Source organism: Nanorana parkeri, unplaced genomic scaffold (genome assembly GCF_000935625.1).
Source record: "Nanorana parkeri isolate BGI_ZX_2015 unplaced genomic scaffold, ASM93562v1 scaffold676, whole genome shotgun sequence".
NCBI classification, from domain to species: domain Eukaryota; kingdom Metazoa; phylum Chordata; class Amphibia; order Anura; family Dicroglossidae; genus Nanorana; species Nanorana parkeri.
The window spans coordinates 206831-217954 of record NW_017306944.1 but is presented as its reverse complement, the minus strand read 5'-3'; the positions used below and the strand labels follow the sequence as shown (position 1 = coordinate 217954).

The window sequence follows — 11124 nt, the reverse complement described above, 5'->3', positions numbered from 1 at the left end:
GCATTTGGCTCGGCTGTTCTGCTCGGTCCTTCAGAGGGACCGAGCAGAACAGGAAAAGAGTGAAAAAAGTAAAAAAGAAGTAAATAGAAAACAATTGTGCGGAGCTAGCAGTGACAGCTAGCTCCGCCCAATAGTTTCCTATTGTCCGGCGGCTCTGCTGCTGTCAAAAAAAAAGAAGAAAAAAAATCTCCCGGGCGCTCTGGGAGTCTCCTGCTCCCGGCCGCCCAGGAGAGAAACATTGCCGTGTCTTTTTTTCTGTATTCTGACACGAGCATGTCAGAATAGAGAAAAAAAAAATAGAAAAATTCCCATTAAAAAGCATTGGGACATTACTATTGGCTATTTCAATTTGCAATAGCCAATAGTAAACTAGCATTGTACCCACCCTCTGCTGATGGACCTGATGGGGAACTGCAGCAGAGGGCGGGTACAATGCTAGTTTACTATTGGCTAGGGATGCACAGATACTTTTCGAGTACCAGTGCAGATACTTGGCATTTTAATGAGAACTACCAGGGCTGCAGTGGTTGCAGCTGGGACCTGGTTCTGGCGCTCCACCACTGTCCTAAAATTATTAGTCAGTATTGTTTAAGAAAAACTGTCACATGACAATAAACAAAAATGTATCAGTACTCGTACTTGTAAGTACTCGGCAAGTACCAATACTCGTACTCGCAAAACTGGTATCTGTGCATCCCTTTATTTATATTTATAAAAACAAAATCGTACATTATATCAGAGATGTACAAATCCCGGGAGCTCCGTGTGCTCCTTACACATGACAGCTGCCTCCTAATTCTTGGACTTTTCTCTAGTGTAGTCTTGGAGCTCAAAAGTATCGGTACATGTACTCGTACTTCTACTGAGTATTGTACTTGGTATCTGTGCAACCCTACTATTGGCTATTGCAAATTGAAATAGCCAATAATAATTTCCCAATGCTTTTTAATGGGAATTACTTTTTTTCTTCTCTATTCTGACATGCACGTGTCAGAATACAGAAAAAAAGATAGAGCGGGTTTCTCTCCCTGGCGGCCGGGAGCAGGAGGCTCCCAGGGCGCCAGGGAAAGTCAGCTGTTTGGAGATCAGTGTCCCTGGTTAGCAACCAGGGACGCTGATCTCTCTGAAAGGGGCCGGAGCCAGCCGTAAGATCACGGCTGGCTCCGCCCAGCTGTCAGAAGCAGGCTGTCGGCCAGCCAATGGCCGGCCGCTCGGCCAGCTTCGGCTTTCTGCACGGCTCAGCCAAGCCGATGCATATGCGATCGGCTCGACCGAGCCACTCGGCAATGATCGGGAGCTGTACGGGCTATTGTGAATAGCCCGTACAGCACCCCCTCGGTTCTACTGAACCGAAGGGGTCATGGGGCCGAAGCTAGCCGAAGGATCGGCCGAAGCTACGGCCAGATCCTTCGGCAGCTTCGTGAATAGACCCCTATGACTTCAATGCTTTGTAAAGCTCCCAGAACTATGGTGTACTCAGTAATGTTACAGTAAGATGAGAACACCTAGGAGAGGTCACAAGTTTAGGGATGTCTTTTAGTACACGCTTCGTTTTTCTGGTTCTCATTCTCTAATAATATCTGATCTTACTGCACTAACGCATACTTCTGTTGTAGTAGACATTGAGTCTGTTATTTAACGTTTACAGCACAAAGATTATTATTATTATTCAGGATTTATATAGCGCCAACAGTTTGCTCAGCACTTTACAATATAAGGAGGACATTACAGTTACTATACATATCAAGAAAAGATGTTAGGAGATGCTACCCTTATTACTCTGGATCCAAGATTGTTGTTGATTGTCTAACAGACTGGGCAGAAAAAAATAATGTTTTGTCCCTAGAGGCTGGTAGCCACAAAACGATTTTCACATTTTGAGGTCAGTTTTACTCTAGGGAGCTTTCTTTTAATCTCTTTTCTATCTCACTGCCAATTCATCAGGATGTTATGTAGCATGAATGGAATTTCTATTCACTAGCAGATCCATTTAATCTTTAACTTACTCTAGCTGTGTAATAAAACCACAATAACAAAACTTCAGCCTTTCTTATGAAAGTTATCTGAGATCAAAGAAATTAATTCAACCTGAATTACACAAAATTCATTCTGACTTTCTCATGAGTCATTTCTATTTACTCAGGTTGTTCCTCACTACTTGTTTTCTGTATTCATTGTGTCCACTGTACCTGCTGTCACAGAAGATGAAAATCTATAGCTAGCAATAAAAAGCCTGACAACAGTAGTAATAATACCTGACAGATGTCCTAAACCTTCCCTAATCCTGTCTTTTTTGGAGAAATTTGCTCTCATTTTCTGTCTCAGTGCCCTGGGGACAGGAAATTAAGGGTAGTCTCTCCAATGGGAGAAAAAAAGACACTTTTCTGAGGTTTTGTCCATTTCCCATTTTATTAAAAACTAAACAAGGTTTGGCTTTAGATTGTTAACATTTTGCAAGTGTCATAATGCATTTTAATAACTTTTAGGCATAAACAGCCTATTGTGCATGTAAATTATAGATTCACTTTACTGAACTTCTTAGTAAATCACACCCATGGCCTCACATGTTACTCCTGTTTATAAGTCTTCCAGTGACCTTCAATGTTAGTTCCATGTTATTTGGCATCATTATGAACCTCCATACATACCAGAATAATGTATGGTAGCTTCCAGTTCTATTCCAAAGGGACCGGAGGTTTATATTTTATCTGGCTTTTTATCCATATGTTTTATGTAGTTTTAACTTATATCACCAGTAGACAAAAGAACCATAAACTCACCCTTAGGCCCCATTCACACCAGATAGTTGGCATCTGGTGATGATGACGCATGTCAATAAAAGGGAACCAAAAATGTAAGGGTGTGAATAGGTCCAATTCACATCAATGCGTTATGTGGCGCTGCAGTGCGCTAAAACAAAAGTAGAGCATGTTCTGCTTTTTTCAGCACAATGCAGTGCGTCAAAACCAATGTAAACGCAATGTAAGTAAAAGAAAAAAAAATACAGTGATGTTTGTTTACTCAGGACATGTTACTTCACATAGAGATTTGCAAAAAAAAAAAACCTCCAACGGATATAAAATGGAGGGTGCAATCGCAAATCAACAGACCTCTGTTGACTTGCAATTTAGATCTGATTTTGGTGTAAACTGGTCAGTAATGTCTGCAGCTCCTAAAACATTTGTCCTGCTTTTTGGTCGTATGGGTTAGAACTCTATAGAACTTGCAGAGTCTGACTGTGATCACTGTTTGCTACAAAGTCAATCAATAAAGGTTAATTAATTACCACTGATCTATAAAATGATTGTGACTGTAACTGAAGTTTCACAAAGCTTTAACTACTTTCTATTTTCTAGGTATGTCAGTGAACTTCATTACAACACTAACACTGCAAATGTGATACATTTTCATTATTTGTTACATTTATGCATTGGAAGGGGGTTAAATAAACCACACATTTATGTGCATCTCAGTGTTAGACTTATGCTGAGCTCTTGGTTTTCCAACTGTGATTATTGTACATGAAGTGGCAAGAATAAATTGTGATTTTCAAGTGAAATCAAAGTCACATTTAGTTAACAACTCTTATATTTTGCAGTGTGGAATGTATTTGAGTGCTGCAGATTTACATTTTTTGAGGGAAAGCTGATGGTCTTTTTTTGCCTTTAATTTTGAGTCTGTATTGTTGGAAACACAATGGGGTCTATTCACAAAGCTGCCGAAGGATCCGGCCGTAGCTTCGGCCGATCCTTCGGCTGGCTTCGGCCCCAGGACCCCTTCGGTTCAGGAGAACCGAGGGGGTGCTGTACGGGCTATTCACAATAGCCCGTACAGTGCCTCTATGATATTTGGCTGTAAAGCAGTGGTTCTGAATGTACTGTTGACCCAGATGGAAAAAATAATACTTTAAATGATTTAACCCACTGTCCTAAAATAAAAAATGTCCAAAAAAAAAGTCTGTTGGCATGCCATATATCCATTCTTTTTAATGCAATACATTGCACAGTAACACACTACAATGCACATGGTGTGCGCTGCGTTAAAAAAAGTGGTGCATGTTTACATTTTTGAGATGTTATTGTGGACTGCTTGCCAACTCAAATTCATTGTGATGCCTTAACACAGCACACCATAACACACGGTTATGCATTGTGGTAATCTCGGTGTGATGAAGCAACCCATAGTCAGGATAGGCCCTTAGTATTTGGATTTGTTTTAGGTGTGAGAAATGTACATATTTTATGTACATATTTTCTGTTTTAAAAAGGCTTTATTGTGCTTCACAAAAAATAATTATAATTTGTGGTGTAATAAATAAATATCTGCAAAGCTTTACATAAAAAAATGAATAGACAGATATTACGTGACAGAAAATAATTTTGCATTGTACCCTGATCTTTGAAAATTAATGAGATATTGATATATTGGTAAAGGCATATGTTAACGAGTTTACAAAACAGCTGCACTCAAATGTGTTATTGATTTGGGATTGACGGAGATTGACTCATCTTTAAGAGAAGCGACTTGGTCTACTCAATACATATGCATAATTTGTAACATGTCTTGTTAGAGCATGCAATTAAGTATATACCCTTTTGCTGTCAAAATGTACATCTTCTCATAGAAAAACCAGACAAGACTTTGTATAAATAAGATCATCACCGATCTGGCAGCAGACATGAGACCATGCTATTTTGTAGTCCTTTCAACTTTGCATGCAACCACGGAGGGCCTATTTTTGTATGAAATGAAGATTAATTATATTTGCAGTGGACAGTAATGCATAATTCAATTTTCCATGACAAAAAAACCCTTCTGTCTTTCTGCTGTGAAGTAATTGTATTGTGATTCATAAATATTCCTTTCTATGTACTGTGTATCTCATATGACAGGTCATGTTATGTAGGAAAATAAACGTTTATTTGACTTTAAAGGGAACATGTTGTCTCCATACTTGCTTAGCTTGGAAGGCTCTGCTTGCTGTGGAGCTCTCTGAGATCTAGGTCGCACACTAGTTCCGGGGTAGGCTTAGCTATTGTGGGTGTTTCACTATCCCAGAGCCCCAAGATTAGTTTGTTGCAGGAAGTTCGAAAAAGGCAATTTCTATTAGGCGTTTTTCAGCCATATGAATATAGAGTTCTGTTTAGGATAATATTTGGTAAATTATTCAGGGCCAACTCAAGGGTTTACATAGTTGCTTGCAAACTGAATTACATACTAGATCCTCACACTCCAGAGGGTAGTAATAAATGGGTAATTTTCTAATTGGGCAAAGGTTGTGCCCCAGGGATCAGTCTTGGGACTGATCCCGTTCATCTTATTCATAAACAACATAGAGATTGGTATAAATAGTTCAATCTCGGTTTTGGCGGATGATAACAAACTGTGTAGGGCAGTAAATTCTTAAGATGACATAAACTCGCTTCAACAGGACCTAAATAAAATGGAGGAGTGGGCTGCAAGATGGCAGACGCAATTTAATAAGGTTATGCACATGGGAGCAAAGAACGTGTGTGCAAACTACTACCTAAGGGGTGCACCACTGGGGAAGTCAGAGATGGAGAAGGACCTGGGGGTGCTCATAGATCACAAATTCAGCAATAACATGCAGTGCCAAGCAGTGGCCAGCAAAACAAAAAGGATATTATCCTGCATTAAAAGAGGAATTTTGGCAAGGGATAAAATCATCATGTTATCACGTTATAAATCACTGGTTCTGTCTCACATTGAATATGCGGTTCAGTTTTGGACACCAACTCTCGAGAAAGATGTTCTCGAACTTGAGAGAGTTCAGAGAAGGGCTACAAAATTAATAAAGGGGATGGAAGGCATGAGCTATGAAGATCGCCTCAGGAAATTACATTTGTTCTTCTTGGGAAAGAGGCGGTTGAGGGGGGACCTAATTGCAATTTTCAAAATTATAAATGGGACAACAATATTCCGAATAGGATTTTTACACCAAGAACTATACTAATGACACAAGTACACAGCAAGAGATTAGAAGAGAGGAGGTTTAATCTCAGGCTTCGCAGGGTTTTTTTTCACTGTGAATTAGGATAATATTTGGTAAATTGTGGAATGCCGTTCCACAGTCAGTAGTATCTGCTGATTGCATTAATAAATTCAAGAAACATTTAGATGAATTTCTTGAGTTCTGAAAAATACAGGGATATGGGAACTACTAGAGGCAAGCATGTACTTACATACATATATACATACATACACACACATACATAGGTTGAACTAGATGGGCTTGTGTCTTTATTCAAGCTTACCTACTATGTTACATGCCCTTCAGCGCACCAAAGCACACAGATGTAAATTAACTGTGCTTCATGGTAGGCTGCATTGGCCAGAAAAGGTACAGGTTTTTTTTAATGCTTTGGGGCTCAATAAGGGATTGCCCTAACACAATGCACATCAATATGTGTAGCTACGACTTGTAGTTTCTCCATTCACACATCCTGTCAAATGATCTGTGAATGCATGACATGGCTGTGTGAGTGGAGACATGCCTGTGCTATGCCACACCAGCCTGTGGAATGAAGAACCTGCGATTCAGGTAAGGGGGGGTGGGTTGCGGGGTAGTTGCAATGTGAGCATGTTTCATGTTACATCCTGAATATGGGTGTAACATGAAACATGGTCAGAGAAGTAGACTTACCCTTTCACATGTAAGGATTTACCTTCACATAACTGGGTCAATAAACTGAAATCTGCACCAGCATCGGAGGAATTTGGCTCGTCAGATCCATCATAGAACTGATGCTAGAAACTCAAAAACAGGCAAAAGGCTTTTTTTTGTTATATGTTTGTATATCTATACACGCATGCCAGTTCTCTTTAATATAGTTTACAAGTATACTTTGCTTTGTATTTTACTTTGTACATAAGTATTAGTAGGTGGTATGGCCAAACAACTCTCTTGATCAACACACAGTTTAATAGTATAACATTTTAAAGGTTTGCTGAAGCATGATGAAGGTGATTCAGGAGAGAGCTCGCACACAAATTTGTAGTTGTTGGAAAATTACCACGGTCATTCCCAACGTAGGGAACTGTAGTGCCGGAATGGTTGAATAGGTTTTTTTTTAAAAAGTAATACTCACAGTGACAGTTCTTAAAGCCAGGGCATGAGAAAGATCTTCAATTTGCACAAAAGCCCAGTTTTTCCATACTTTCAGAAGTACTCATCATAAGCTCAGAGGCTTTAGCACACATACACAGCCTAATTTCCAGGACAATTTTTTTTTTACTTCTAAAAATTTGATGAACTGCTGGTAAAGATCTTTTCACACCAAGGATTTCCACTCCTGTCTGAGAAATAGAATTGTCTGCAGGGCCTGTAAGTTTAGCGTCCAGCAGTGTCCTGATGTCCTTGATGAAGGAGGATTCCTGACCACCAAAACATGTTGGATGTGCATATACTTTTGTTGCCATTTGTTAAGCCGAGAATTTTTTTTTTTTATTCTTAAGATGATCACCTAGCGCTTGTTTTTGATCTTCATTCATGTGGATTTCTCATTTCTATAGCAGACTCTCTCCCTACCTAAACCACTGTGACACTGCTAAGCACCTCTCTTAGGGAAACACTGTTTCCTGTAAGTTCTGTCTTTGCTGTTAACCTCTTGCCCTTCCCCTGCAGTGATAGTGCCTTTGTCTTTCCTGCCATGGCTCCTTAACTGTGAAGCCTGAACACAGCTTCTTCTGATGCTGCCGGCCAACTACCCATATCCACTGCCTCTGTTGCTTTCTATGCTTACTACATAGGAGGAGGAAGAGGAGGCCCTATCACCCTTCAAATCCAAGGATGGATTCCCATGCATTCGGTACCACATACTGACTTTCATACATTGTTTCCTTATACCTTAAAGGTACAGTTAGACAGTTTTTCAAGTGCCGCTAGTGTTTATGTTTGTATTTGAATTTCTTCTACCGAGAAGAAATGTGTTTTACAATCAGGGATAATTTTATATAGAAAACGTCTGCAGCTCTTCTATTGCATAAATGTGGAAGTGTGCATAAAAACAGCAACTTGTCGGTGTTTGTGAGTTTATAAGTTACTATTTACTTGCATATCAGACCAGTTTCAGTATGTCTATTGTTAGTTTCAAAATGGCTATATAATAAGGAATTTGCAAAAAAGCTTTATCTAAAGGCTATCCACTTAGTGCAAAATGGCTCTTATTGTTCCTAGTGTTCCTTTTCTGATCTCATTCATTAATTTAGCCCTTCTCATTATTAATGAGCATGTGCATGTGCTAATTTAAGACTGGGCTTCAGGGGCCATGTGGGAAAGTGTGTATGATGGTAATTTTGAAAGCTCATATCTGTGTGTGTTTGTGTGTATGTATCATAATAATAATAATAATAGTAGTAGTATGTACTGTATGTGTATGTGTGAATATAGCTTTTGTTTCATGTTGTTGTTGCCATTTTACTGTGGTCGAGGAAAATAAATTGTGTTCTGCATTCAGTACACATTTAGGTTTCTGAAGCAAAGGCACCTAGAGATTTATAGTATCACTGAACCATTCACAGTAGGTACTGTAACGCAGATGGGGGTTTGTCACAATTGAATACTAATGCCTTTGGCCCATATTTAATATTTCCACTGGTGTTGTACAGTCTGCCTTTTGCTACTTATCAATCTAGATAACAGAACAAGTAGTGTTATTGTTCATTTCACACAAGTAAAATCAGAAAAAGTAAAAACTGATGTCCTTCCAAGTCAGGATAATTTCTGCACAATGATAAGAATTGGTTAACAGTTGTCTTTTGAAGGACATTTCCTGGGTTTAGATTTTAATTCAAATTATACAGTTAATAAGAGGATATTGTAATTCCATTGCAGATTTTGTCAAGTTTTTAGATGTGGTTCCAATTTCGTTGTAAATTAAATTCAATTTTTTGCAAAACACCTTTTTCTTATATCAACCATGCTTCTGATCTGGGGTTACAATTGTCAATTATCCTCTTTTGCTAGTATCCAGAGCCATCGTTAATGGATAAAGCTGTATATATACTGAGTGGCCAGATTATTATGACCACCCCATCAGTACTTTTTGTACAGTATAATCTGTAATGTTTCTTTGAGGTATGTTTGTATACAGATAGAAACTATAGTAACTGTTCCAGTAATCTGCATTAAGATTTCATAAGATTGTTTTGTGTTTTTTAGTTTTCTTTTGAACAAACCAAACCATTATATCTTTTAACAATATAAATTTGTATGGTTTTGGATATTTTAAAAATAAACTGACTATCCCTAGCTATGACTGTAATTTCTCTGTTTGTTCCAAGTGATGTTTGGGGATTCTTGGCTGTTTTAGAGATATTAGTATGTTCAGTTAAACAGATAATGACATCCTTGTGAACATTTTGTTCAGCTGCAAGAAAATTGAGCATAACACTTAGGTCAAAGGTACTAAGCACCATTATTGAAGTACCATATATCATTCATACCTGGTTGATTACAAGTGTGTGAACCAGAACCCTATTCAACCTTGCCAACAGTCAAGCTCAAGCTCAATCTTTAAATCCTCTTAAGGATATCATAAATATTTGTCTTGTCCAAAGCTGTTAAAAGAGTCCAGGTAAATACTGCATCCAGTAATAGATGAATAGCATTCTCACCTGTGCCTGCTTTAAGATGTATTGTTTGGCAGAAAAAAATAATGTTGTCAAGTTTTCAGCTTGCAGCATTAAATTAAGCACTTCAGCTGCACTGCTTCTATGCGTGGTAGGACTGCCAGACTAAATACCAGACCTTAAAAAGGTACACATTCATCCAACACTGAATCCCTCCCATCTACTTCCTTTGATTTGAAGGAGTCGCTTTCAAGTCATAGGAAGACATTTTCAAACAACCTTACTGACTTAATAACTTTACTGAAGTTCTGCTTTAAAATTATTGTCAAGCCAGAAACCTTTTTGTTCTAGTTTAGAATAGAATGTAGAAGAATTAGAACTCCTGTTAAGTTTTTTACTGCTATCCAGGTCATCACTAGAGAGATTTGCCCTCACCGCCTGTCCTGCTGATAGTGGTTTCACTAGACAGGAAGCAAGGGAAATCTGCAACAGGGACACAGACAGAGATAAATATCTGACAGAAATTCCATCCTTCTCTTAAGCTGGTCATACACTATTCAAATTAAAATCCTGAAAAAATGGCCGAAATGCGCAAAGTGGGTGCCATGGTTGGCACCCTTTTGGCTGGCTTTCCTCGATAAGCTGATTGAAGGAGCCGGTCAGAAAATCTTCAAATGAACAGAGCTGACAGCCAGTGTTCAGGATAGGTTCACATCTAAACGATCGGTGACCACATGGCAATCGTGCAGGGTGGTCATGGAGTCGCCCAACACAGCTTATCGCGCTGGCGGTGCCGTTGTTTTCTAATGGCACTCCAGTCGAGCGGGTGGGCAGATCGCGCAGTTTCCTGCCGCAATTCCGGCCTTGCAATTGAACACGATCACGGCTAAGAAATTAATGGGGCCACGCAGCAACTGCTGTGTGCACTAGCATGTGATCACGCGGTCCCAGGACATGTGTCCCGGGTATCACTTAGATCTGAATCTAGCCTAAAAGCGATGATGGAGAAATCTGTTCTATTATTTTGGTTCAGCCCACGGGTTGAATTAAAAAAATAGAACAGTGTATGACGAGCTTTACTGTGCTAAAGAAAATATTCTCTCTCTGTTACTGTTGGGGAGTTACCCTCCCTTCCTGTCTGGTAAAATGATGTCAGCAGGACAGGAAATGAGGAGGAATATCTCTAACGGAGCCACTGATAGCAGTAAAACCCCAACAGTGGTTTTATCCCTTTCCCACTTTATCCAAAACTAGAAAAAAGTTTCGACTGGACATTAAGAAACATTTGCAAATTTAATTTAAGGACATCTTAGCCAGAGTAGATGCAAAGTTCTATTGTAGCTGCAGTTTCCATACAGCTGCAAACTGAACATTTTGCCACTGGACATAATGGCTACTTCAAGAATGTTATACAAAAACTTTGATTTTTTTTTGTCTGATAATATCAAGTTGACAAAGAGATGCAAAATGAGAATATTGTAGTTTTAGCTTTATTAAAGTATATCTAAATCCAAGAGCAAAATACGTAATCCT

At 39.0% G+C, this 11124-nt stretch overlaps 1 protein-coding gene and 1 long non-coding RNA gene across 2 annotated transcripts in view; both read left to right on the top strand.

Moving 5' to 3' along the window:
* The window catches only part of SEMA3C (semaphorin 3C), a 131609-nt gene that overhangs the window by 19345 nt on the left and 101140 nt on the right, over nt 1-11124 (top strand). The window lies entirely within an intron of this gene.
* Nucleotides 5770-11124, top strand: part of LOC108792730 — a 9097-nt gene continuing 3742 nt past the window's right edge. Inside the window, exons 1-2 of the long non-coding RNA XR_001941584.1 lie at nt 5770-5865; nt 9163-9165. This is a non-coding gene — a long non-coding RNA (uncharacterized LOC108792730). The remainder of the gene's footprint in view (nt 5866-9162; nt 9166-11124) is intronic.